The sequence below is a fragment of the Tamandua tetradactyla genome, chromosome 21, assembly GCF_023851605.1.
Source record: "Tamandua tetradactyla isolate mTamTet1 chromosome 21, mTamTet1.pri, whole genome shotgun sequence".
Lineage (NCBI taxonomy): Eukaryota > Metazoa > Chordata > Mammalia > Pilosa > Myrmecophagidae > Tamandua > Tamandua tetradactyla.
The window spans coordinates 13,679,911-13,706,639 of record NC_135347.1 but is presented as its reverse complement, the minus strand read 5'-3'; the positions used below and the strand labels follow the sequence as shown (position 1 = coordinate 13,706,639).

General features: G+C 39.3%; 1 protein-coding gene and 1 long non-coding RNA gene across 4 annotated transcripts in view; one reads left to right on the top strand and one right to left on the bottom strand.

Annotated features, from left to right (window-relative positions):
- TICAM2 (TIR domain containing adaptor molecule 2) overlaps positions 1–5,669 on the bottom strand; it is a 34,950-nt gene extending 29,281 nt beyond the window's left edge. The window contains exon 1 of the mRNA XM_077138910.1: positions 5,410–5,669. The gene's annotated coding sequence lies outside the window, so the exon portion shown is untranslated. The remainder of the gene's footprint in view (positions 1–5,409) is intronic.
- The window catches only part of LOC143665478 (uncharacterized), an 82,507-nt gene that overhangs the window by 42,074 nt on the left and 13,704 nt on the right, over positions 1–26,729 (top strand). Inside the window, exons 3-5 of one of the 3 annotated variants that reach the window (XR_013166989.1) lie at positions 1,472–1,571; positions 6,341–6,416; positions 7,052–7,694. This is a non-coding gene — a long non-coding RNA (uncharacterized LOC143665478). Of the gene's footprint in view, positions 1–1,471; positions 1,572–3,155; positions 3,363–6,340; positions 6,417–7,051; positions 7,695–26,729 lie in introns of those variants that run through there. The other 2 variants (XR_013166991.1, XR_013166990.1) reach the window with 2 other exon arrangements.

The window sequence follows — 26,729 nt, the reverse complement described above, 5'->3', positions numbered from 1 at the left end:
CTGGAATCTGCCATGAAGTTCGGTATCAGCATACAAAAGGTCCTAAATACTAATCTGGAGTATTTAAATCTATATGATACATTTGGATGAGTCAATGTGTCTGTCATTTCTGTCCTTCCCCATTTCCCACCACGACATAACTCCTATTTTTCCCTTTCTCCTTAGCTTTCTTAAAATGTGTACCCTGCCTCATTCATAAAACTTCTGAAATAGATTACAAAAAGGATAAAAATACACAAGAAAGGAAACCTGGGGAAAAGATACGGTTAGAAAAATAAGTATGCCAGAGGTTAGATTAGCATACAGATATGTTTATCTCAAAGTTCTTTACAGTCGCCTGATATGGGCTGTAAATTGGACTCTATAAGCTTCGTAGGAGCTAAAGGAAAAAGGGTAAGAAAATTGATTATAAGATTCAATGTTCACAAAAGATAAAAACAAATAAGCTATTTAGGAGCAGCACAGCCTTTTCTGAATAGAGACAGGAGACAGCCACACCCATCTTAGTTACAGGAAGTATCTATTCAAAGGCCCTCCTTTTATTTCTATTCATTTCTGGCCGGAATAAGCTATGACCAAATGATGGGTGCTCACAGGAGTCACCAATTTAAAATAAAAATTTTATAATGATAGTTTCTTAGTTATATTTGACTCCATATTTGAGGAACTCTAAAATAAGGAAATAACATGCCTTTTTTTAGCACAAAAAGTAAAGAAGTTGGATGCTGTTCTAGTTTGCTAGCTGCCGGAATGCAACACACCAGAGACAGACTGGCTTTCGATAAAAGGGGATTCATTTAGTTAACGTATAGTTCTTCAGAGGAAAGGCAGCTAACTTTCAACTGAGGTTCTTTCTTATACGGGAAGGCACAGGACAATCTCTGCTGGCCTTCTCTCCAAGTCTCAGGGTTTCAGAAACTTTTCCTGGAGTGATTCCTTTCTGCATCTCCAAAGGCTTGGGCTGTGCTACATTGAGCTCTCATTTAAGCACCAGTCAATTAAATCAAACATCATTCATCGCAATAGGCACACCTCTTAGCCAACTGCAGATGTAATCAGCAACAGATGAGGTTCATATGCCATTGGCTCACGTCCACAGCAATTGAACTAGGCACCTTCACCTGGCCAAGCTGACATCTGACTCTAACTACCACAGATGCTTACCAAAATATTAGATGGAACTATTCATGACTCAATTTCCACATTCTCCATGACGCCATCAATGACTGCCTCATGCCTACTTTCCACTCTCACCAAATTCAGTGGTGACTCATAGTTTTATCCCTAGGTGTGGTCTCTAAACTTTTTTTTTTTATTAATTAACGGAAAAAAGAAATTAACCCAACATTTAGAAATCATACCCTAAACTTTTTTGATCATACTTTTTTGATTCCTATTTATAAAACTTCTATTGTATATTTATCTAAAACTTGATCATCCTGAATCTCTTCCTCTTTTTTTTTTTTTAAAGATAAAAAATAGAAATGGAAGTTCTATTTTCTTCCCACAAACCAGTGTCTCACTGGGGAGATCCATGTCTTGAAGCAACACAGACAGTACCTTGGCACATGGTGAGTACTCACTATACACTGACTGAAAGAATGTTGCACGGCTTTTAACTTTCACTCTACACGGGCCAGTGCAGCGGGGAGGGTTCCTCTCCAATCCTAGCGTACCAGGAGTATCACACTCCACCACATCTTGAGTTAGGCAAGGCTGCATAACTTCCTCTGGCCAATGAGATATGATTGAAATAACATGTGTCTCTTCTGAAGTCTCCGTTTACCGTCCCCTGTAGTTGCAAGTGGTTTCACTTGAGCTGGCGGAGTGTCCGACATCCAAAGTCCCAAAGTGAAGGCACAGTGTAGAAGCCCCATCTATCCATGGTAGACATGCAGCATGAGCAAGAAATAGATCTGTTGTGTTTTAAGCTACTGTTTCAGGAGTATAACTTAACCTACCTGATTGATAAACTCTCTTAATAGAAAACAGGCAAATTACGTATATTCCTTTCTGCAAAAAGATGCTCATTCTTGTATTATATTCTGATAGCCTAACAGAACCTCTATATCCAATAACCAGAAAATAAGAAAGTTTAGAAAAAGTTTATGAAATCATAACGATACTTTTAATATTAAGTGGGAAAAGGTAGGTTCCAAAACTGAATGTAAGCATCAACATTACTTTAGAGTAAACAAATAGTGTACTAAAATATTTGTAGCGGTTGCCTTATGGGGAGAAGTAGGATTCAAGCGATTTTTTGCTTGCTTTGTTTTAATTCCTCTCACCTCAAATTCTCTATAGTAAGCATAAATCATTTACATTAAATTAAAAAGCAGACAGTCTTGTTTCTGCACAAGGTGCTTGTATTCCACAACACCTTACTAAAATAACTTGTTTTGCTTTAAGTTAGCCCAGTGTGGAAAACCACCATTTCCTTCACAGATACAAAACTTGGGTTTTCCTCCAGGCAGAACAGTGAGTTTATCAGAGTGATACTTTCTGATTACCCTATCATAGGAAAGTACATGAGCTGTTTGTTTGAGTAGATTAGTAATGTTATTTGTAATGTATTCATGACTCTGAATTCCTATGCTCCCCAGTTCTTTCTTGTGATGTTTCTGGCTTCTATGGTTTCTCAACAGCCCAGCAAACAGGAGGGTGTTAGGGAGAAATAGCCCTGAAGCAGAAATCTGGAGATGTGAGTTCCAGCCTGGGCTTTTGTCAGTAACACCCTCAGGCTCTCTATCTGTGAAAGGAAAGTCATTAGTTCCTATTTCCCTATTTATCCTTCATGACACCTACCACAACTGTAATTAAATAACTTTATTAAATTATTTCTTTCATTACTGGCCCCGTCAGTCAGGCAGGCAGGGTCAGTGCTGCCTTTGCCGTTATACTTCTAATATCTATCACGATAAATATTTTATCGATTCAACAAATATTTACCAAGATCCTAATATATGCCAGGCATTTATCTAGGCATTGAAGATACAGTGATAAACAACCCACAGTCCTGTCCTTATAAATTTGTACACATTAACTTTATTTGGATAAAGAGTCTTTGCAGATATAATTAAATTAAAGATTCTGAGATGAGGGGATTGCCCTGGATTATCTGGGTATGCCCCAAATGCCATCACTTGTGTCCTTAGAAGACAGAAGGAGATAATGTGTTATCAGAGAAGGCCATGTGAAGACAAGAGGCAGAAATTGGAATGACTCAGTCATAAACTCTGGAATGCCAGAGCAGCTGCAGAAGCTGGAAAATGGCAAAGAATGAATTCTATTCTAGAGCCTCTGGAGGAAGCATGAACTTCACAACACTGTGACCTTGGGTTTTGGGCCTCCAGCAGGGTGAAAGATAAAATTCTGTTGTTTTAAGCCACCATGTCTGTGGTAATTTGTTATTATAGCCTCACGATATTAATATAGAGCTAATGGAACAGAGAGGGATCTGATGGGTGGGGGAGTTAAGGATGCTATTTTAGATACAGAGGTCAGACAAGGTGCCTCTGAGGAGGGAAATGAACAGGAAAGTGATGGTCCAGCAGAGGTCTGCCACAGGCAAAGGGAACAGAAGCAAGGCCAGTGTCACTAGAGCAGAATGAAGGTAGGAGATGAGATCAGAGAGGTAGTCAGAGGCTAGATCATGTAAGACTTATAAGAGTTTGGTTTTTATGATTCTGGCAAAAAGCCGCCAGAGAGTTTTGAAGAGAACTAAAAGTAATGATTAGGTTTGAAAAAAATCACTGTTGTTTGGACAAAGACTGTAGTGGAGCAAAGTAAGAGGCAGAGAGACCAAATCGGAGATGTTACAGTTATTTGAGCAGAGAAGACTGTGGTATGGGTTAGATAGGGTGGGAGGTATAGTCATATCTGAGATCTTTTTAAGGTAGCATCAACAGAATATTCTGGATGCTTGGAAGTGAGGTCTGAACTAAAAAAGAGGAGTCAAGGATGAGTTCTAGAGTTTCAGCCTGGTTGACTGGTGGTAATGTTTATTGAGATAAGGAAGTTAACTGAGCGAGAAGCAGAAGGGAAGGGTGAGTGGGTCTGGTATCAGTAATTTTACTTTGAACAAATTAAATTTAAATGCGTATTAGACTTCCAAGTGGAGATGTTGAATAAGAAGTTGGATATATGCATCTGGAGTTCAGGAGAGACATAAAGCTAGAGATAAAAAATTGGAAATCATCTTACAGATGGCATTTCTAGCCATGGGAAAAAGTATGGCTAGAAAGAGAATATGGCACTCTAACAGCACATGGCTGAGAAAAGCCAGCGGACATAGAGAGAGTGGTCAGTGAAGTGGAAGGAAATGTAGGAGAATGTGGTGACCTGGAAGCCAAGTGAAGAAAATATCAAAGAGCAGGGAGTGACGAACTGTGTCAAAGGTCCTGAGGGGTCAGGAAATATGAGGACTCTACACAGACATTGGATTTGGCAAGATGGTCATTGGTAACATTGACAACTGAAGGGTAATGGAGACAAAAAGCCTGACATGAGAGGATGGTGAAGGAGTGAGTACAGACTAGAGAGGCAGGTCTTTCAAAGAAGTATTTCTATAAAAGGGAGCAAAGAAATAGGCTGTGATCTAAAATGGGATATGTCATTTAGAGCAGATTATTTAAAGACAGGAGATTCATCAGCAGATGTTTATTAAATGAATAAAATTAAAAATTTCATGAGTACCAAAAGACCCAATAGTATTAACATGGTTTATATTTCAAGTTCTATACAATGGGGCATGTGAGTAACATGATTTACTTTGCTTCAAAAGTAGGGTAAGTTATTCTATACTTGTTCATCTATTTACAATATTGGGGATAAATAATTTTTTCTTTACTATTAAAAACAAGATTTTTAAAACTGAGATAAAATGGAGTTGCTTAACTCCATTTATAAACTACATACTGCTTAAAGAGTTAAAGTATAAAGATCATAATTTTTTTTAACTTTTTTTTTTTTTTTGGTTTGCTGTGAAAATCTGGGGAGGTCTTAACTTATGCCATGCTAAAACTAGCTCACAGGTGCCAGCCTAATTTAGCTTTTGATCAAGAAATTAAATAAGACACTCAAGTCAAAACCTTCAGCTGAGGCTTATGCAGCACTTCAAAGACACTTAAGACTCTGGGCTATTTGCTTATGGTTCTGAGCTTTCTTTAACAAAATAGATTTTCTAGTCAAAATGAAACAAAATCAGACAGCTGCTGGATTTTCCCTTCAGAGTAGGGATGGAGCTGGGCCTGCCCCAGACCCTTGGAGAGAGCAGCGCCCTCTGCACAGCACCTCCCGCGCGCCCCGCCGGGCCCGGGTCTCCTGAAACAGGTGGCGCTGGGGGTACCCGGCTCCCGAGCCCACGCGCTCCCTCCCACCGCCGCTCCCGCACAAGCTCCGGGTACTTGCCTGGAAGGCGGGCCGCGCACGGTCAACCTCGTTGTCTCTGGTTTCCCTCTTCCACTGAGCGAAACCAGGGGGTGTGTGACGTCCCCTAGGGGTCGGGAGGCGGGGTTGTCCACTCCGCTGAACCGCCAATCCTGTCCCAGCGACCAGAGCCCCCTGTGATCTGACGGGTCCCGCACGACTGGACGCGCGGAAGTCGGGAACACGCGAGTCCCCACCCATTGCAGAGGCGCTGACACAACCCTCGGAGGTCGCCGCTCGCCAGGGAACTCTCGGCGTCCGGTCTGGCAGGCTCCGCTGCTCCCCAGGGTCTGCTTTGGGTCGGGAGGTAGTGTGACCGCTGCCTCGGCCCGAGACGCGGCTCTGAGGATGGATACGGTCCTCCTGGTGCCAGTCAGGGGTTAAAGTGACTGGACCACCTTCCGCGGAAAGCGAGAGGCCAGGAAAGAAGTGCGGAAGAGAAGGTATCGTGATAGAGAACTGTGCACCGAATGTCATGCCCATTCTCCTGCGCTTCTCTTTTTTTTGTAATGTCTCCTATAAGCTCCGATTTCGAGACCGCGGGTGGGGGAAGGAAGTCCACTGTGCTTTCAATTTACAAAGCTCGATGCAGAGATAGAAGCTGCAACTGCCACCTCAGTGCCTCCCCAGGCGCACCAGCACCCGGCCGGCAGCAAAGCCAGGTCCTCCTATTCGGTAGTCCCACAAACTCTGCAGGGCAGGAAGCAGCCAACCTTACCCAAACAAACCCCAAATGCTTCCAAAATGCACCCATTCTCCTGGTCCCCCAAGATGGTCCCTTTTGTTTTTCCCTTAGGCATTTTGATTGCTGTCGTCAATCACAGCCCTTGCTAGGGTGTGAGGCGCATTAGCCCGTTTACCAAAAAGCCAACCTGACAAAGATCCTTTCTCAGTTTTCTATTCTCTGTCAAAGGTGGGGACCTCAGAGGGGACCATGAAGAGTAAATTGGAATGAAGGTCTATACCTGGGCCTCAAAGGCATACTACAGGTAGGGACAAGTTCTGTTTACTCCCCCTCCCCCTTCAATGGGAAGGATCATTGAATGCAGGCATTGGCAAATAGCACTTACTTGGTGGAACCGTTTTGTACTAAAAAATACAGTTCAAAATTGCATAAGTTTTAATATTAAGAATTAAGTAAACTTCAGCGCAATTCATTATCCACTGACAGTTGGTTTCTCATCCTCACCCCACCTTTCCAACAATTCCACTTAAATTGCCTCCATGCTACTAAATCCAGTTACTACTTTTGTTGCCCTCCTTTCCCCTGGGGATTTTCTCTTTGGCAGCTGACAAAGTTGACCATTGTCCCCTCCTAATAGTCTATTTCCTTGGTGTAAATAACCCCATTTTGCCCTATGCCTCTCCTATTTTTTTAACACTCAGTCTTCTTTGCTTATTCTTCCTCTGGCAGCCCTTCAAACGAGTGCTTTTCAAACTTTTGCACTGAAATACCATTAATGGCAGATAAGATAAACATGTGCTTTCCTATTCACCATCCACGTACTGTGCATAAATGACCCAAATTCACTGTTTTGGTTTGCTAAAGCTGCCAAAATGCTATATAGCAGACACAAGCTGGCTTTTATAATGGGATTTATTAACCACAATTCACACTTCTTAGGCTGTAGAAATGTCCAATTCAAGGTATCAACAGGACAATACCTGGACTCTCAAGACAGGCTGCTGGCATCTTGGACTCCTCTGTCACATGGCAAGGCACATTGCAATGTCTGCTGGTCCTTCTCTCTTGGGTTTTGTTGCTTTCAACTTGTGGCTTCTCCACCTGTGGCTTCCTTCTTCAGCTTCTCTGACTTTTTCTGTGAGCTTCTTTTATTTTCAACACTTAGCTTCTGTATCCAGAAAGAATAAGACCCACCTTGAATGAGGTGTGTCATATCTCAATTGAAGCAACCTAATCAAAAGGTCCCACCTACAATAGGGTCTACATCCAAAGGAATGGATTAAAAGAATATGGCCTTAGTTAATAGTAGATCGGTATATGGGGAGAAAGTACCTATAGCAAGCTATGGACTATATAGTTAACAGCAATATCTTAATATCCTTTCAGCAACAGTGACAAATGTATCACACCAATACTAGAGATCAGTAATAGGGAAGGAGATAAGGAGGCCGAGGTGTTTGGGGTTTTCTTTTTTTTAATGTCTGTTATTTCTTTTTGGAGCAATGAAAATGGTTTGAAATTGAATGTGATGATGATTGTACAAGTAGGTGATGACACTGCGACACATTGACTTTATGCTTTGGAGGGATTATATGGTATGTGAATATATCTCAATAAAATTTGCAAAAATAAAAAGAACATGGCCTTTTCTGGGGTACATAATAGCTTCAAACCACCACACTCTACCCTTTGGACCCCCAAAAGACAAGATTTTTCCGTATGCAAAATACATTAATTCCATCACAATATCACAACAGGCTTAAATCATTTCAGTAATAATATTGAGTACAAAATCTCGTCAAAGTCAGTCACAGGTGTGGTTTATCCTGCGACAAAATTCCCCTCTAGCTGTGGACCTGCAAAACTTAGAACAAGTTGTCTGTTTCCAATATACAAAGGAAGGGTAGTCATAGAGTGAACTTTCCCATTCCCATAGGGAGAAATTAGAAGGAAAACAGGGGCCGCCAGACTCAAACAGTTTCAAAAACCTGCAAGACATACCTCAGTAGATTTCAAGTTCTGAGAGTTATCCATAGAATGATGTTTTCTCCTGAGGGCTTGATGGAGTGGTAGCCCCACCTTTTCCAAGGGGGCTTGAGCAGCAACCCTTCTCTCTCCAAACATTAGAATGTGGGCTCCAACATCTCCAAGTATTGTAGAGACAGCCATGCTCTAGGCCCCTTCCTGAACAATGGGGTGGAAGGACCACCCTCTGCAAGCTCTGGGGCAAACTCACCCTTTCCATGTATAGGGGTGGGTCCACTCTCTTCACCCAAGGTATCTTCATTCCAGTCCTCAACTTCCATGGTTCTGCCTTCAAACCTATTTTTCTTTCAATCTGTCTCTTTTAGTCCTGAATGGCAGCAGTTTCATTCCTTCAGATCTTGCAAAAAATGTTTTGGTTTCACATGCAGCACACAGGGGTTCCAACCATCAGACAATAGGACATTCCACAAATCTTTTCTGGATAACTGCATTTCCAATCCTGGCTTGCACTGAAATGACTGACTGGTTCCATATTCAGTTAAATACCCCCATATGGCCTTTTGAGATTTTAGGTTAGAAATAGGTCTGGAAGAAAAGTCGGCTGGTGGGGTAGTTCACAAGAAGAATTAGAAGTTTCAAGCCAATTACCTCAGGGAATCCCATTGCAGTTTCATCAGGTGAGATAAGATTAATGTCTCTAGAAAGAGGAGTGAGGGCTCTGTCCTCAGGGGAGGTGGTTACAGGTTTGTTAGGCACCGTAGGGTTTTTATCTAAAGGTGAAGGTTGAATGGCAGATTCCTCAGGGCACAGTGGAGGTCAGCCTTTTTTCTTCACAGCAGGCTGGAGGTCTGGTGGCTGTCCTCTCAGGATAGATCATTACAGGCTTACCTAGCAAAGACTTAGCAGAAAGTAGGGTTTCATGTCCCTGCTGTCATTATTATCAACCCTTATTTCCCCATTCCAATTTCCAGGATTGCATTTCTTTCCAATCAATAACCTCACTTTAACAGCAGACACCCTTCAAGGTTGGAAATTTAGTTTATGTTGTAACTTTGACACTCGCACAATGAGATGCTGGGTCTGCTTTTCAGAGATCTCAAGTCTGTGGTCACAGGAAATAAGATTTTCTTTCAGGGCACAGATAGAAACTTTAATCTTTCATGTGGTACTTAAATTGGAAATTTGAAGGCTTCAGCTCACCCCTTTCTTTTTTAACAGTATCCAGCATATTTAGGAAAGACCAGCCAACAACATTATTCCTTTTAACTTCACAAAACTCTGTTAAGGTATCACAAAAATCTCATCCAGGGCCTTGCTTCTTATAAGCATATGAGTAGCAGTATTCAATGACATTTTTCATATATCTTTTGCCAACTCGTGCCATGAACTTTCAGTATCACCTTGATTATTGGAAAGAGTCACTAGTGCCTTTGAATCTAATCAGGTTAGAGAACCAATTGCAACAACAACAACAAAACAATTCAGAAAGCCCATTTTTAAGATTCTGTTGCTCAGAAACAACTTTTAGTACTAAAGCTACATTTGTCAGGGTTCTCTAGGGAAACAGAACCAAAAGAAGATATCTATAATTATTGTGAGATTTTATAAAAGTGTCTCACACAACTTTGGGGAATGCATGAGTCCAAATTCCATAGTGCAGGCTACAAGCTGATAACTCTGATGAAAGTTTTCGATGAAGTCCCCAGGAAAAGCTGCCTGGCTGAAGTAGATCTGAAAACTCTCTCTTCTGACTGTTGAAGTTATCACTTTTCCTTTTAAAGCCCTCAACTGATTGGATGAAATGTCTCTCATTGCTGAAGAAACTTTCCTTAGTTGATTGTAGATGTAATCAGCCATAGATGCAATCAACTTACTGATGATTTAAGCCCATGAAATGTCCTCACAGTAACAGGCCAGTGCTTGCTTGACCAGACATATGGGTACCATTACCTGGCCAAGTTGACACATGAACTCAACTATCACAGTCACTAATGCCAAGTCCAAATTTACTTGATCTGTTCCATCTTATCTTTAAAATTCATCCAAATTTTGCATTGTTCTTCCTAATATATTCACATGTGCTGTACAATTAAGATATTTTAAATTGGTTGGTTAAATTACTTAATATTTCCTCCCTAAATTTTCAAGTATATTCTTCAAGAAAATGTAGCAATTCCTTAAACCACATATATTTCAAGTGCCTCAATGTGCTAGCCATAGGGGTGTAATGTGAGCAAGATAGATGTGGTCACGCTCCTCACGGAGGTTTTACAGCCAGACTATAGACATAAAAAGGCAAGACAATTTCAGATCCATTTTTTGATAATGAATGGATAAACAAGTGGATGAATGAATAAATGAATGCAGTAAAGAAAAGAAAGAAGAAAGTTGGAACAGTGCAGATTGAGTCAAAGAAGAGATGGCTTCTCTGAGATGTAATATATGTTTTTCCTGTGGCTTCACATCCTCGAAACCTATAGCCTTAAATGATTCCTTTCAAGGTATCTTTGGTCCTCTTCAGCTTATTCTACATTTTCCCTGGACATGTTACATATGCCCAGGCAGATACATATGCAAATCAGGAAGGATATAAATGACTTGAACATGATTAATGAATTTGACCTGATTGACTATATCCAATACAGTTCTAAAATACAATTCTTTTCAAGTACACATGGAACATTAACAAAATTTGTCATTGTTTTTAGCTGTAAGACTAGTCTCAACAAGTTCCAAGACTGAACTACTACAGAATATGTTCTCTGACAGCCTCGGTATTAGACTGAAAAAACAAAACAAACATAAAGATAACTTTAAAAATATCCTAAATACTCAGAAATTAAGAGACATATTTCTAAATAACCATGGGTCAAAGAATAAACCACAACTGAAATTATAAACTATTTTGATCTGAATGTTAGTAAAAATATTACATATCAAAACTAGTGGGACATAGCTAAAATCATAATTAGGGGAAATTTATAGTCTTAAATGTATATTTTAGAAAATAAAGCCTGAGAATCAATTATCCAAATATCTACATCAAGAAATTAGAAAGACAAAAAAGATAAATCCAAATGAAGTAAAAAGGAGGAAATAAAAATGAGACCAGAAATTAAAGAAACAGAAAAAAATTAAAGACCAACAAGAACACAAACTCTCCCAGAGAACTGAAAGATGAGTGTTTCAGTTTGCTAAAGCTTCTAGAATGCAATATACCAGAAATAGGCTTGCTTTTTCAATGGGAATTTATTAAGTTATACATTTACAGTTCTAAGGCCATGAAAATGTACAAATTAAGGCATCAACAAGAGGATACCATCCCTAAGGAAAGGCTGTTCTCATGAGGGATTCCTCTGTCACATGAGAAGGCACATAGTGACATCTGCTGGTTCTTCTCTCCTGGGTTGGTTTCAGCTTTCTCTCATCTGAAGGCTTTTCTCTGGATTTCATCTCTTAGCTTCACTGTGGTTTCTGAGTTTTATCTGTCTTTTATCCCCTCATAAAAGATTCCAACAAGAGGTTTAAGACCCACCTTGAAAACACTGGGTCAGCTCTCCATGGAAACAACCTAATCAAAAGGTCCCACCTACAACAGGTCTGCATCCATAAGAATGAATTAAAAGAACATAGTCTTGGGTACATGTGGTTCAGTGGTAGAATGCTCACCTTCCATGCGAGAGACCTGGGTTTGATTCCCGGACCATGCATCCCCCCTCCACCAAAAAAAAGAACATAATCTTTTCTTGGGTACATGACCAACTCAAAACAGCACAGAGTATACCTCTAAATTTTTATAATGAACCCAGAACAACTCTGAATACCTAAATGGGACAAGGACATGGTGAGAAAGATGCCACTCAGGAACATATATGCAAAAATCATAAACAAATTATTAGTAAATAAAAATCCGGTGATATATAAAAAGGCCATGTTACTATCAAGTTGAGTTTATTCGAGAATATAAAGATAGGCTAGGAATTCAAGAGTACCTTAATTGGTTAAATAGTATATACAGGGAAATGAGTTTGTTGGAATGGATTTATTATGTGCAACTTGTTTACCATTTCCCTACCATATCCCTGAAAGGATGCAAGGGACACATTCTTCATCATGCATTGGTTGAAGATGGGGCACCAGCATTCTTGAAGGACTTTGTGTGGTTGTCCTGTGTAGGCTGGAAATAATGGCAGAGGATGATGTAATGGAACTGGGTTTCTTTTTTATTGAGAAAAATCTTCACACACATACTTTCTACACATGGTGCACAATCAGTGGCTCACAATATCATCATACAGTTGTGTATTCATGACCCTGATCATTTTGTAGAACATTTGCATCACTCCAGAAAAAGAAATAAAAAGAAAAAACTCATACATACCATATATCTTACCCCTCCTTCTCATTGACTACTAGTGTTTCCATCTATCCAATTTATTTTACCCTTTTTCCCACCTATTATTTATTTATTTTTATCCATATTTTTTCCTCATCTGTCCATACCCTAGATATAAGGCACATCAGACACAAAGTTCTCACAATCACAGTCACATTGTAAACGTTATATCTTATACAATCGTCTTCAAGAATCTAGGCTACTGGAACACAGCTCAACAGTTTTAGATACTTCCCTCCAGCCAATCCAATATACCATAAACTAAAAAAGAACATCTAGATAATGCATAAGAATAACTTCCAGGATAACCTCTTGACTGTTTGAAATCTCTCAGCCACTGAAACTTTGTCTCATTTCTCTTTTTCCCCCTTCGGTCAAGAAGGCTTTCTCAATCTCTTGATGCTGGGTCCTGGCTTATCCCAGGCTTTCTGTCCCAGGTTGCCAGGGAAATTTACACCCCTGGGAGTCAAGTTCCATGTAGGGGAGAAGGCAGTGAATTTACATGCTGAGTTGGTTTATAGAGAGAGGCCACATCTGAGCAACACAGGAGGTTCTCTGGGATTATTCTTAGGCATAATTTTAAGTAGGCTTAGCCTATCCTCCCAAGGAATAAATTTCATAGGGGCAAACTCAAAGATTGAGGGCTCGGCTTATTGATTTGGTTGTCCCCACTGCTTGCATGAATATCAGAAATTCTCCAAAGGACTAAGAGGAACACCTCTTCCCTTCTCCAGGAACTGGTTTTCTTGATTTCAACAGTAATAATGGGATGTTGAAAGGTAGAGAGTAGGTGGCATCACTTAACCATCAAGGATAAGAGAGGCGATTATAATAAACAGCAGGATAGAATTGTGTTTTAATCCTCAATCTGTGGTGAGAATGTTGACAGTCTCCAGAAATGAAACAGATGGACAGCCTTCTAAGATGTTGTCTATAATTGATATGAGGAAATATTTAGGACTATTGGGTGGAAACCTAACTTGTCATGGGAATTCATGACATCTTTCCAATTCCTGTACCTAAGCCAGTTCACAGGCCTGAAGTCCTGGTTAAAGAGGGAGGCTAGTTCCTTTGATGAAAGATCCTGAAAGGCAGTGCCAAGAATATAGTGTGAATCTTCTCCTGTGTTTTCTCCAGAGGGCCCCTTAGTATTTACAAGGGTAACAGTGCATGGGGGAAAGGGGAAATACCCAGACCTTCCAGAAGAAATTATATACTGGTCTTGATCTTATGCTAATCCCTTAGAGCCTGAAGTACCAGTAGGAACAACTGATTAGAATAGGGGCTTATGGATTCCTGTAATGGAAGTCTTGACCTAAGTCCATCTAACAGTGGGCTCAGTAGCACCAAACACTCATTCTGTGGTCATTTCCTCATTCACACTCCAAATATAGTGGGAATATATATAAGCATTTTGGTTCCATGGCCCATGAATAAGGATTATTGTGATAAAAAGGGCCAAGAGAAAGGCCCTGAAAATGTTTCTCCTGTCCAAGGTGGAAGTACCAAGTATAGTGCCAACATTAAAGACTTGAGATATGCAAAGGTGATATGATGATTTCTCCCGCATACCAATTTTACATGCTTATTTGGATAGTGCCAAAAAAAAAAAAAATTACTGGAGAAGCATCGTAATTATTGCACTTAACCAGGTGATGTCAATTGCAGCTGTAATTTCAGATGTGCTATCTTTAGTGGAGTTATACAGCTTTTGACGGGTGAAAGGTTTTCTTTTCCTTTTTACTCTCATCAGAACTGAAGCAGGATCATCACTGTGTAACTGTATTGTCTTGCCCTAGAACTATGCCAATTCTTCTGTTGTTTTAATGACTCTAGAGAAAACATGATCATTTTGATATTCCATAGAACATTGTGCTGGTCCATTTTGCATTGATGCCATTATGCTAACTAATTCTGATGACCATGATGTGGCAAGCACCTTAATTATCTTGGTGAGACATGTAAGTCAGGATGTGGGAGATAAATCCTTCAAAATACTTAAAGCAAGATAAAGTTTGTTGCACCCATAGCCTTATAAAGGTGTTCATTATGACCAGTTAACAGAGCCTGCTTTATAGATTTACATAGTATATGATCAGCCAGAAGTGGATGGCCAATGCACTCCACCCGATTCACAGATGGTCCTAAAAGTGGTGGGAGATACTCTCTCTGGGAAACAGAACTTATAGCTTTATACTGATTTTCTATGTCCAAGAAAGAAGGGATGGTCTGAGGCATTTATATATATTGCCTCACAGACAGTGGCTTATGGATTATCCAGCTATTATGTCTTGGAAAGAATAAAATTGGAAAATTGGTGAAAGATCTGTTGGTGAGATTTGACACACCTCTTGGGATGACCAGAGTGTAAGATATTCATGTCCCACATAAGTGCTTACAAGGGTACTTCCGGGTGGAGGAAGGTTTTAATAAGGGGGATAAGGTGAACTATCCATGGATGCCAGCCTTTTTCTCCAGCCACTGCAGTGCTGGGTTAATGAGCTCATGGATAGAGACTAAAAATATGGTCCTCCTTTCACCTACCCTATTTGGTTACCACACTGCTGAGTACCCAACCTGCCAACATTAGGGGATGTGAATATACTTAATTTGGCATCATTCCCATCGGGACTTGCTACAAACCTGGTAGTACTGGGCAAGTTCTATAATGGAAGGGGTAGCATTTTGTCTTCTCAGGGGTAGATTCACATTCTGGGTATGAATTTGCTCTCTGCTGGCAGTGCTCCTGCCAGTATCAATATTCTTTAACTTACCAAGGGCCTTATCCATTGATTTGTAATCCCACAAAACATGTCCTCCAACCAGGTGACACAGTTTATGGCAAAGGAAGTGAATTTGCTGATCTTACTACATGCTCCATCACTCAGAAATAGCTGGCATGATAGAACAGTTGAGTGGCCAAAGAAAGCTCAGATGTAGAGACAATATCATGAAAGACTAGGGCACTGTCTATAGGATGTGGTATATTTCTTTAAACAAGCAGTCAATATATGGTGTTGTCTAGGAGGGCCTCATTGCCAGGATGCACAGGCCTAGGAAACAAAGAGGGCAAGGAGGGAGGGACCCTTCTCACTATTGTATCTTGGAATTCACTTGAATAATTTTTGCTTTTCATTACTATGATGTGGGGCTTGGTAGATTTGGAGAGTCTAGAAGCCAAAGGAAGAACACTCCATGCAGAAACAGTCATATTCTGATTAATTAGAAGCTGAGATTGACCCCAGGATTTTGAAGTTCCTCACATTATTGAACCAACAGAAAAGGGAGTAAATGGACTGGGTAGGAAAATTAAACTCTGTTTAACTACGAAACTAAACTGTTAAGTTACCAGAGGAAAATTATGTCACTCTTATACAATGTAAACAAGGACTATGCCTAGAAATGAGATTCACTGGGGAATCTCTCAGTACTCCTTTCCCCGGTAGTTCTAGTGAGTGGAAAACTGCAGCAACCCAATAAAGACAAGCCCACTGTATTAGTCAGGGCTGCCTAGGAAAACAGAACCAATAGGAGATATCTGTAAATATGAGATTTTATAAAAGTATCTCATGCAACTGTGGTGACACACTAGTCCAAACTCCATAGGACAGGCCTTGGACTGGCAACAACAATGAAGGAGTTCGATGAAATCCGCAGCAGAGGCTGGCTGGCTGGCTGAAACAGAGAGTGAAAGTTCTCTCTTCTGACTGCTGAAATCATCACCTTCCCCTTAAAAGTCTTAAACTGATTGGATTAAATCCAGTTTATCGTATTCTCTTATTGTGAAAGACACTCCCCTTAAATGATTGTAGAAATCAGCCATGGATGCAGTCAACTGACTGATGATTTAATAAACCAGCAACAAAATGTCCTTGCAATAATGGTTAGGCCAGTGCTTGCCTGACCAGCAATGGGCACCATCACTTGGCCAGGCTGACACTTGAGCCTAACCCCTTGTTAACTTGACAGCTATACACATTACCATAAACCATACTTATTTTCTAAAACACAATAACAGATACATGTTTCACCTAACAATACTCACCTATCTAGTATACAACTGGGAATGAACTAAATCTCTCTAGAATAGGGTGAAAGTCCTTGGGAAACATACACTCATAAACTTGATATTTTATAACTTAAATACTAGGACATGAACAGTACAACTTATGTCATATGACAAGATAGAGAAGAAAACAGATATTTCCTTCATGTACAAATGCAAACACTTATAACAAAGCAAGGAAGAAATGTTCATACCATCATAGTCCTCATTTCTGTAACTGGTCACATGGTCATAGTTCATATCACTATTTTCTTCCACTACCCATTCCAGATTCCCTTTACCCTCAGCAATCATTTTGGCTGGCTATGGTTCTCTGCCAGGTGGGGTGACCCAAACCTTCATTCTTGAAGTATTTGTGCCATTGGTAGTCCTGCCTGGATTGGGTTGTTGCAGTTTTCCACTGACTTTAATCACAGGGCATGGTAGTACTAAGAAATGCCCTAGGGGATCTCCTGTAATCCAGGAAAACTCTTCTTTACCTCCATTGTGTAGTTGCAATCCTATTTCCCACTGATAGTCTGGATCAGTCACCCCAGCCAGTACAGTAATTCAATTCCTTGTCTGTTGATTCAAAGGCATGAGAAGCCCAAAGTGGCCAGGTGGAAGCCTTAGCTTCCAGTTCAATGGAATCATTGTGTCTCCTGATGGGAGCACTCCTCCTTTTGGAACTAAGACCTGGAGACCACCAGAATTTAAGATTGCAGGGGTAGCAGGTACACAGTGGTTCAGTGGCAGAATGTACACCCGCCCTGTGGGAGACCGGGTTTGATTCCTGGCCCATGCTAATACTGCCCCCACCCCCCCCACACACACACACACACGATTGCAGGGACAGGAAGCAAAAATTTTTCTAGTGGACTACTAGGGGTGATAACGACTGGTGCCACTCCTATTTCCACTTTGGTTCCTGGACCCATGAATCTTAGCTATGGAAGAAAAAGCACCATAGAGTGCACACTGATTCAGAGAACACAATTTCCTGGAAAACACTGCCCCAGCCCCGCAAAGTATTGCCCCCTAGTTGGTGCCATAATTGGGTCTTCAAGAGGCCATTCTACAATTCTACCAACCCAGCTGCCTCTGAATGATGGTGAACATGGTAAGACCAGAGAATTCCATGAGCATGTGCCCATTCTTCTACTTCATTTGCTGTGAAGTAGGTTCCTTGACAAGAAGCAATGCCATGTGGAATACCATGACAGTGGAGAAAGCATTCCATAAAGTCCATGGATGCTAGTTTTGGTGGAAGTATTGTATGCAGGGAAGTCAATCCCATATCTGGAGTATATATCTATTCCAATTTGCTGCCCCTTCCATGATGGAAGTGGTCCAATGTAATCAACCTGCCACAGTAGCAGGCTGATCACCTCTGGGAATGGTGCCACATCAGGGACAGAGTCTGGGTCACTGCTGCTGGCAGACGGGGCACTCAGTCATCATAGCCAGGTCAGCCTGGGTGAGTGGAAGTCCATGTTGCCAAGCCCCTGAGTAACCTCCATCCCTACCACCATACCCACTTTGTTCATGAGCCCATTGGGAGTGGCTAGAGAACTTGGCTGACTGGTTTGAACAGAATGGGATCCTCCAAGACCCATCTATTTTCTGTACAGGCCAAATAAAGTTGAATGGGGATGTGGTGGGAATTACCACCTCTGCATCCTTTGAATCCTTACGGGTGGCACTAATTTCTGTATTCCTTTCAAGAATCGGGTATTGCTTCTGATTTACTATTTGGCTAGGTAGGGGGAGATCTAGCGGCTTCCATTTAGCCTTTCCTACCATAATAGCCCTCACTCAAGAGTCATAGAACCAATGTGGGGATTCTTCCAGTTCCTGAGTATGTCTATTACAATTAAGTATTCTGAAAGCAGAAATAACCACAGAATGAGTCTGGGCACCCACCAGACCCAATGTAATACAGACCTAAGTAGAACTCCATCGATCACCTGTCCTCCATAAGCCAATACTCTGACCGACGTTTTGGGTTTCCTGAAATTAATGTCACTTCTGAGCCAGTGTCTGGTAATCCCTGAAATATCTGATCATTTCCTCTTCCCCAGTACAGTTACCCTGGTAAAAGGCCGTAGGTCTCCTTGGTGAAGGCTGGAAGGTATAAATTTTTGGCAATGTAAAAGAGTCCTTCCCCAAGTGTACCTGGCCTTCCCCTTATTCAAGGGGCTCTGGGTCTGTGAACGGTCGCAAGTCTGGGAATTAAGGGGCCATGACTCCCAGTTTTTGTAATTCAATTTAGACTTTTGTTCATATGACCTAGAACTCTTCTGCTTATAAAGCTAAAACAAGAATTTAGTAGACTGACCATCTATCGTACTTCGAAGTATCCCATACTAACCAATACCATAAATGTCTGAAAGCCAAATTATTTTGACTGCTGCTTTGAGTTAGCTGTTCATTATGGTAGCTATGCCCACCTTGTCTATGGTGATGAACTGTTGCCAAGTGGCTTCTGCCAGTTCGGAATCTGACCATCCCCACTGAGTTTAAGTATTACAGCTCAGTGGCAGCAGTTCCCACAGTAATGTCTGATCTACAGAGAAGGGTGACTACAGAACTCTTCAGGAACGATGGAACTAGCCTCACAAATTTATTCCTCAAAGTCCTGGTAAAAGATGTGCCCTCTGGACATTCCTGGGGTGCATGAGCAGGTCTTCCATGATAAAGCCACTCTAACATTCCAGTCTAAGCCTTGGATCCTTTCATCTACATTAAACCAGGGAAATTAAACCAAGGGAGGGGATAATTGGCTGAAATCACCCTTTCTAACCCCTCCAGCTACAACATTGAATGCAGAATCTCTGCTTGGTGGGCCTATATCAATAAATTCAGCTTGATCTAACTTTATATTCCTTCTACCATTATTCCACACCCTTAATATCCATTCCCAAACATTTCCCTGATTTCTGTTGATATAAACTAGAAAACTTGTGCAGTTTTTATGGAGTATAGAATACCTCCTTTTGGGTCAAACTTTGTACCTCACCTTTCAGGGTCTGTTGTGACTTTAGTCTAGTTATAGATCTAGAAGAAAGGAGGGGTGGTGGAGGTGGGTTATGAAAACAATTAGAAACATCTTTCAAGTCAATTACCTCAGGGCATTTCCTTGCAGTTTCATATGATGATACAGGATTAATCTCTCCAGACAGAGGAATGAAAGCTGTTTCCCCAGGGGAAGTGGTTACAGATTTAGCAGGCACTGATGAAAATCTCTTTAGGTGGAGGTTGATGGCAGACTTTTCAGGGCAGACTTTAGGTTGGGAGGCTGTTTCCTCAAGGCAGAGTGGTGGTCAGGCAGTTGTCTCCTCTGAGCAGGCTGGAGAGTGGGTGGCTGTTTCCTCAGGGCAGGCTGGAGGTGGGGCCACTGCTTCTTCAGGAAAGACCATTAAAGTTTTATCTAGCAAAGGCTCAGCAGAATCCAGGTTCCACTGTTCCCACCACCATCATTATCAACTCATATGCTCCCATCCCAAGTTTCATAATCTCATTCTTTTCCAATCAAAGCCCTTACTTTAACAGCAGACACCTTGCAAGGTTAAGAATTTAGATTATGTTGTAAATCTGCTACTCTTACAACAAGACTCTGAGTCTGTTTTTCAGAGATCTCAAGTGTGTGACCACAAGAAGTAAGATTTTCTTTCAAGGCACACAGAGAAACTTTTACATCTTTCATAGGGCATTTAATTTGCAAATTTGAAGCTCATCCCTTTCTTTCTTAACTGTATCCAGTATATCTAAGAACAACCAGCTAACATCATTAAAAGTCTTAATTCCACAAAACTCTGTTAAGGTACCAAAACACTGTCACCTAGTGCCCTGCCTTGTACAAGAGTATGATTAGGAGACTCAAATGGCATATCTGTAATGCCAACTCACGCCATAGACTGTCAGTGCCATCTTGATTATTGGAAATAGTGTCATTAGTGTCTTTGAATCTAATCAGAATAGAAAGCCAATTGCAGAACACCATTTTTAAGATTGTTTCTCAAGAGCCACTCCCAATACTAAGCTGTATTAGTCAGGGTTCTCTAGGGAAACAAAACCAATAGGAGATATCTATAAATATGAGATTTTATAAAGGTGTCTCATGTAACTGCAGGGATGCATAAGTCCAAATTCCGAAGGGCAGGCTGCAGACTGGCAACAACAGTGAAGGTATTCAAAGAATTCTGCAGGAGAGATTGACTGGCTGGAAATAGAGATGAAAGTTTTCTGACTGCTGAAATCATGACCTCTCCTTCAAAAGCCTTCAACTGACTGAACTGAATCCCTCTTGATGCAAAAAGACACTCTTAGTTGATAGTAGATGTAATCAGCCATAGGCACAATCAAATGACTGATGATTTAATAAACCAGCCTTCTGGGTTATTAACTAGCCACAAAATGTCCTTGCAATAACAGTTAGGCCAGTGCTTGCTTGACCAGACAAGCACCATCACCTGGCCAAGTTGACACATTAACCTAACCATCACACATACCAAGGACTCAATTCTGAAGAAATTAAAGTTTGGGCCACCCTATCAGGTAAAGGATCTCATCTAGTCAAAGTTCTAGCAGAGGACAAAATAAACATGATGTGATAGAAGAAGGCAGCTGTGGTTACTAACGGGCTTTATGACTACTACGGAGTAAGGATCATAGCAGCTGGGTTTTACTAAAGCACTTTTGTTTCCTACTTCTCTTCTGAAACTTATACCAGAAGCATCAGTGACAGCAAACATTTTAGGTTTAGGGAGTATGACCAAATCGAAGAAATAATGGATGAAAAATTTCCAATTGTGATTAAAACTAAAAACTCATAGATCCAAAAAGCTCCATGAACCTTAAGCACAAGAAAATGAAGAAAACCAAGGAACATAATAAACAAGCTGCTCCAAAACCAGTGATTAAAGAGAATATCCTAAAAAAAAGCCAGGGGGAAATGTTAGACACAGAGGAACTAAGATAAGGATGACACAGATTTCTCAAAAGAAAAAGGCAAATGAGAATGTCATAGAGTAACATCTTTGAAAGAAAATAAACCACCAACCTGGACTTCTAGGCTGACAAAAAAACTTTCAGAAATGAAGGTGAGAAAAAGACATTTTCAGATATACAAAAGCTAAAAGAATACATCATCAGCAATCCCAACTAAAAGAAATGTTAAAATAAGTCCTACACGCAAAACGAAAGTAATACCAGATGTAAATCTAAACCTACACAAAGGACTGAAAAGTATTGGAAATGGTAACTACCTGGTTAACCTGAGATCCTTATGATTAAAATCACTTTAAAAGACAACTGGCTTTAGGGTGCATGGGTGATTCAGGGGTAGAATGCTCGCCTTTCACGCGAGAGACCAGGGTTCAATTCCAGGACCATGTACCGCCCCCTACACACACACACAAAAGACAATTGGCTTTTTAAATAAAACAAGGTAAACTATTATAAGTAAAAGATGCATACTAAAAATCCAAAACAACAAGTAAAATAACAAAGAATTACAGCTAATAGTCCAAAAAAGGAGATAAGTGGAATTACAAAAATCACTTGACTAATCCAAAGGTAGAAAAAGAGGGAAAAGGGAACACCACCACCAACAACAAAAAACAGAAGTTACAAAGAGAAAACTAAGAACAAAATAATAGATTAAAATATAACCATATAAATAATCACATTAAATAGAACTAGTTTAAAAACCTCAAATAAAAGGCAGAAGTCAGACTGTATAAAATAGACCTAACTACATGCGGCCTACAAGAAATGTACTTTGAAGATAAAGGTACAACTAAAAGCAAAAGAATGAAAAAGACAGACTATGCTAATACTAGTCAAAAGAAAGGTGGAGTGACACTATGAGTATCCAAGTAGACTTCAGAGGAAGGAATATTACCAGGGATAAAGAAGGTCATCTCCTAATAACAAAGGGGTCAGTTAATAAAAAACACTTAAAAATCCCAAACATTCATGTACCTAATAACAGTGTTAAAATATACGAAGCAAAAACTGTTAGATCTGTAAAGAGAAATCTACAAATCCATAACCACAGCAGGAAATGTCAATACCTCTCTCTTAATACTTAATAAAACAAACAGGCAGAAAATTAGCAAACATATAGTAAACTTGAACAATACTAGCAACCTACTTGAACTGAAGCCAACCAACAGCAAAATACACAATCTTTTCAAGTATACTCAGAAAATTTATCAAGACATTCTATATTCTGGGCTATAAAACAAGTCTCAGTAATTTTAAAATGATTCAAACTAAATAAACACAATTCTAAATAACCCATGGATCAAGAAGAAATCAAAAGGCAAATGCAAAAAATATTTTTAACTGAATTAAAATAAAAACATAAAATATCAAAATTTGCTGGATGCTGCTAAAGCAGTACTTAGGATGGAACTGACAGCACTAAATGCCCACCTTAGAAAGGGTTTTACCTGAATAAATCACTTTTGTCAAGTCCAAAGTGAGCAGAAGAAAGGAAAAATAAGGCTCAAACTAGAAATAAATGAAATAGAAAACAGATAAACAGTAAAGTCAATAAAACAAAAACATGGTTCTTTGAGAAAATTAATGAACTTGGAAAAATCTAGCCAGACTGGTCACGAAAAAAAGAGAGTGGAAAGAAATTATCAATATCGGGAATGTAAGAGGTGACATGACATTCTACAAATATTAAAAGGCTAGTAAAGAAAGATTATGAGTAACTTCATGTCAATAAATTCAACAACCAGATAAAATGGAAAAATTCCCTGCAAAATTTAAGCTACCAAAGCTTACTCAAGAAACAAATACCCTAAATAGCCCTAAATCTACTTTAAAAATTAAATTTATAGTTAAAAACATTCTCACAAAGAAAACAGGTGGCTTCACTGTTAAATTTTAGCAAACATTTAAGGAAGAAATAATACCAAAGCCACAACAACTCTTCCAAAAAGTTGAAGAGGAGGGAATATTTCTCAATGAAGCAGCATTGCTTTCATACCAAAACCAAAGACATTAAAAGAAAACTACAGACCAACATTGCTCAGGAACACAGATGTAACACAGATGTAAAATTCTTTTTGTCACCAAAAGATTACATCATGACCATGTGAGGTTTATCTAGAAATCATATTTTTACAACATTTGAAAGTCAATCAATATAATTCACATTAATAAACTAAAAGAAAAAAATATGATAAGCTCAATAGATATAGAAAAAGCATCTGACAAAATCCACCATTCATTCCTCATAAAAACTCCTAGCAAACTAGGAATAAAAAGGAAACTTTCTTATACCTAGTGGTGAAAGGGAATTCATTTTCTGCTAAATCAGGAACAAGACAGGGATATCCATTCTCACCACTTCTATTAAATAATGTACTGGAGGTTCTAGCTAATGGAATCAAGCAAGTGAAAGAAATAAAAGGCATCTATATTGGAAAGGAAGAAGGGAAAGAAGTAAAACCATATTTATTCACAGACAACATAACTGTCTATGTAGAAAATGAGATGAAATCTACAGAAAAAACTACTAGAACTAATGAGTGAGTATGGCAAGGTTGCAGGGTACTTGATCAATACACAAAAATCAATTGTATTTCTATACACTAACAACAAATAATCAAAAATTAAAATAAAAATACTATTTACAATAGCATAAAAATATTATTAAATACTGAGGGATGAATCTGACAAACGATGGGAAAGAACCATACAGTGAAAACTATAAAATATTGCTGAGTGAAATTAAAGAACACCTAAACAAGTGGAGCTATATCTTGTTCCTGGGTCAGAAGATACAATATTGCTAAAGTGTAAACTTTTCTCAAATAGTTCTATAGATTCAAAACAATTCAAATAAAAATCCTAGCAGGCTTTTTATTTGGTAGGAAATTAACAAACTGATTTTAAAATCACATTAAAATGCAAAAGGCTGCAAAGACTAAAACAGCTTTAAAAGAATAGATCGAAAGCAGAGGGTTAATCCTACATGATAAAGCCACAGCAATCAAAACAGCATGACATCAGCATAAAGAGAGACAGATTAATGGTACAGAATAGTCCAGAAATAAACCAACACACATGCTGACAACTGATTTTTGACAAGGGCACAAAGGCAATGCAATGATAAAAGGCAATGCAATATGGTTAACAAACCATATTGGAATAACATGATATCCATATGCAAACAAAACCCACATCAATTTGAATCCATACCTTGTATCATACAAAAAAATTAATAAAAATGGATCATAGCTTTAAACTATAAAAGTTCTTGAAGAAAACATAAAAGTTTTCGACAGTGGGTTAAATAAAGATTTTTTTTAGATATAACAAGGTTACAATCCACTGAAGGACAAATGGATAAAACAGACTTCCTCAAAATTAAAAATGTCTGGTCTTCAAAAGACACTATTAAGAGAATGAAAGGAGAACATCTTTGCAAAACAAATATCCTCTAAAGGGCTTGTATCTGAAAATTCATACATTTCTCTAATAAAAAAATACATATACACACAAACAATGAAAATAAAAACAATTAAAAAAAATGGACAAGAGCTGACCAAATACAAAGAAGATAAATAAATGGCATATAACATGAAAAAGATGCCCAACATTAATCATTAAAGAAACACAAGTTAAAAGTACAATGTGATACCATTACACACCTACTAAAACAACTAAAGTGACTAATATTTTTTTCTTTTTTTAAAATTAAAAATTTTTTTTTAAATACCAAAAAACACCAAACGCAAACATTCCTATTTTGATCATTCCATTCTACATATATAACCAGTAATTCACAATATCATCACATAGTTGCATATTCATCATCATGATCATTTCTTGGAACATTTGCATCCATTCAGAAAAAGAAAGAAAACGAAAACAGAAAAAAAAATTCATACACACCATAACCCTTACCCCTCCCTTTCATTGATTACTAGCATTTCAAACTAAATTTATTTTAACATTTGTTCCCCCTATTATTTATTTTTATTCCATATGTTCTACTCATCTGTTGACAAGGTAGATAAAAGGAGCATCAGACACAAGGTTTTCACAATCACAGTCACATTGTGAAAGCTATATCGCTATACAATCATCTTCAAGAAACATGGCTACCGGAACACAGCTCTACATTTTCAGGCAGTTCCCTCCAACCTCTCCATTACATCTTGAATAACAAGGTGGTATCTACTTAATGTGTAAGAATAACCTCCAGGATAACCTCTCTACTCTGTTTGGAATCTCTCAGCCATTGACACTTTGTCTCATTTCACTCTTCGCCCTTTTGGTCAAGAAGGTTTTCTTGATCCCTTGGTGCTAAGTCTCAGCTCGTTCTAGGGTTTTTCTCAATCCCTTGATGCTGAGTCTCAGCTCATAAAATGACTAATTTTTAAAATCAAGAGGCTTCTCACAAATATTAAAATTTTGGCTTTTCTACACAAAAATCAGAGGTCAACAATACTCACCAGCAGATATTGGCTGGAAGTTTGTTGCCACAGCTCCAGTTCATGCCGTTCCTTTATATTATTTGCCTGTGTCTAAGGATATTTGTGTTTGAACAAATACAGTTAGTTCCAACAGTTAGTACTAGTTATGTGACCAAGGTGAGTCACTTAACTCTTCTGTGCTTCAGTTTATCTGTAAAATGGAAAAAAGGCTACCTAACTCAAAACATTGTTGAGAGGAGTAAACAAATTATGTAGCATGAGTGTAGAACACTAGTATAGCAGGCACATAGCATTACAAAAGTGTTTGCTAACATTCTTCCTTAAGATATGGTATAACAACACTTTCACCAGAATCCTCAGGGGATTTCCAAGATCTATTCCAGATCTAAATAAAAATTTCAGGGTTGGAAGAAGGTGCCTGAGAAGGAGCTTTATTACAAGTAGACCACATGATTCTTTTTTTTTGGCCTGGGCAGGCAACAGGAATCAAACCTGGGTCTCCCCATGGCAGGCGAGCACTCTGCCACTGAGCCACCGTGGCCTTACCACATGATTCTTGTATCACCAATGTTTGAGGACTACTACTTAAAGGTATGATATCACAATCATCTGCTTTGGGGACACCTTGAACATAGAAACTCAAATTTACTTCAGAATTTCCACTGCCCCAGTAAAATGGTAGGCATTTGATCAATCAATACCCAGTTCTGGTTCCTTCAGTTTCCT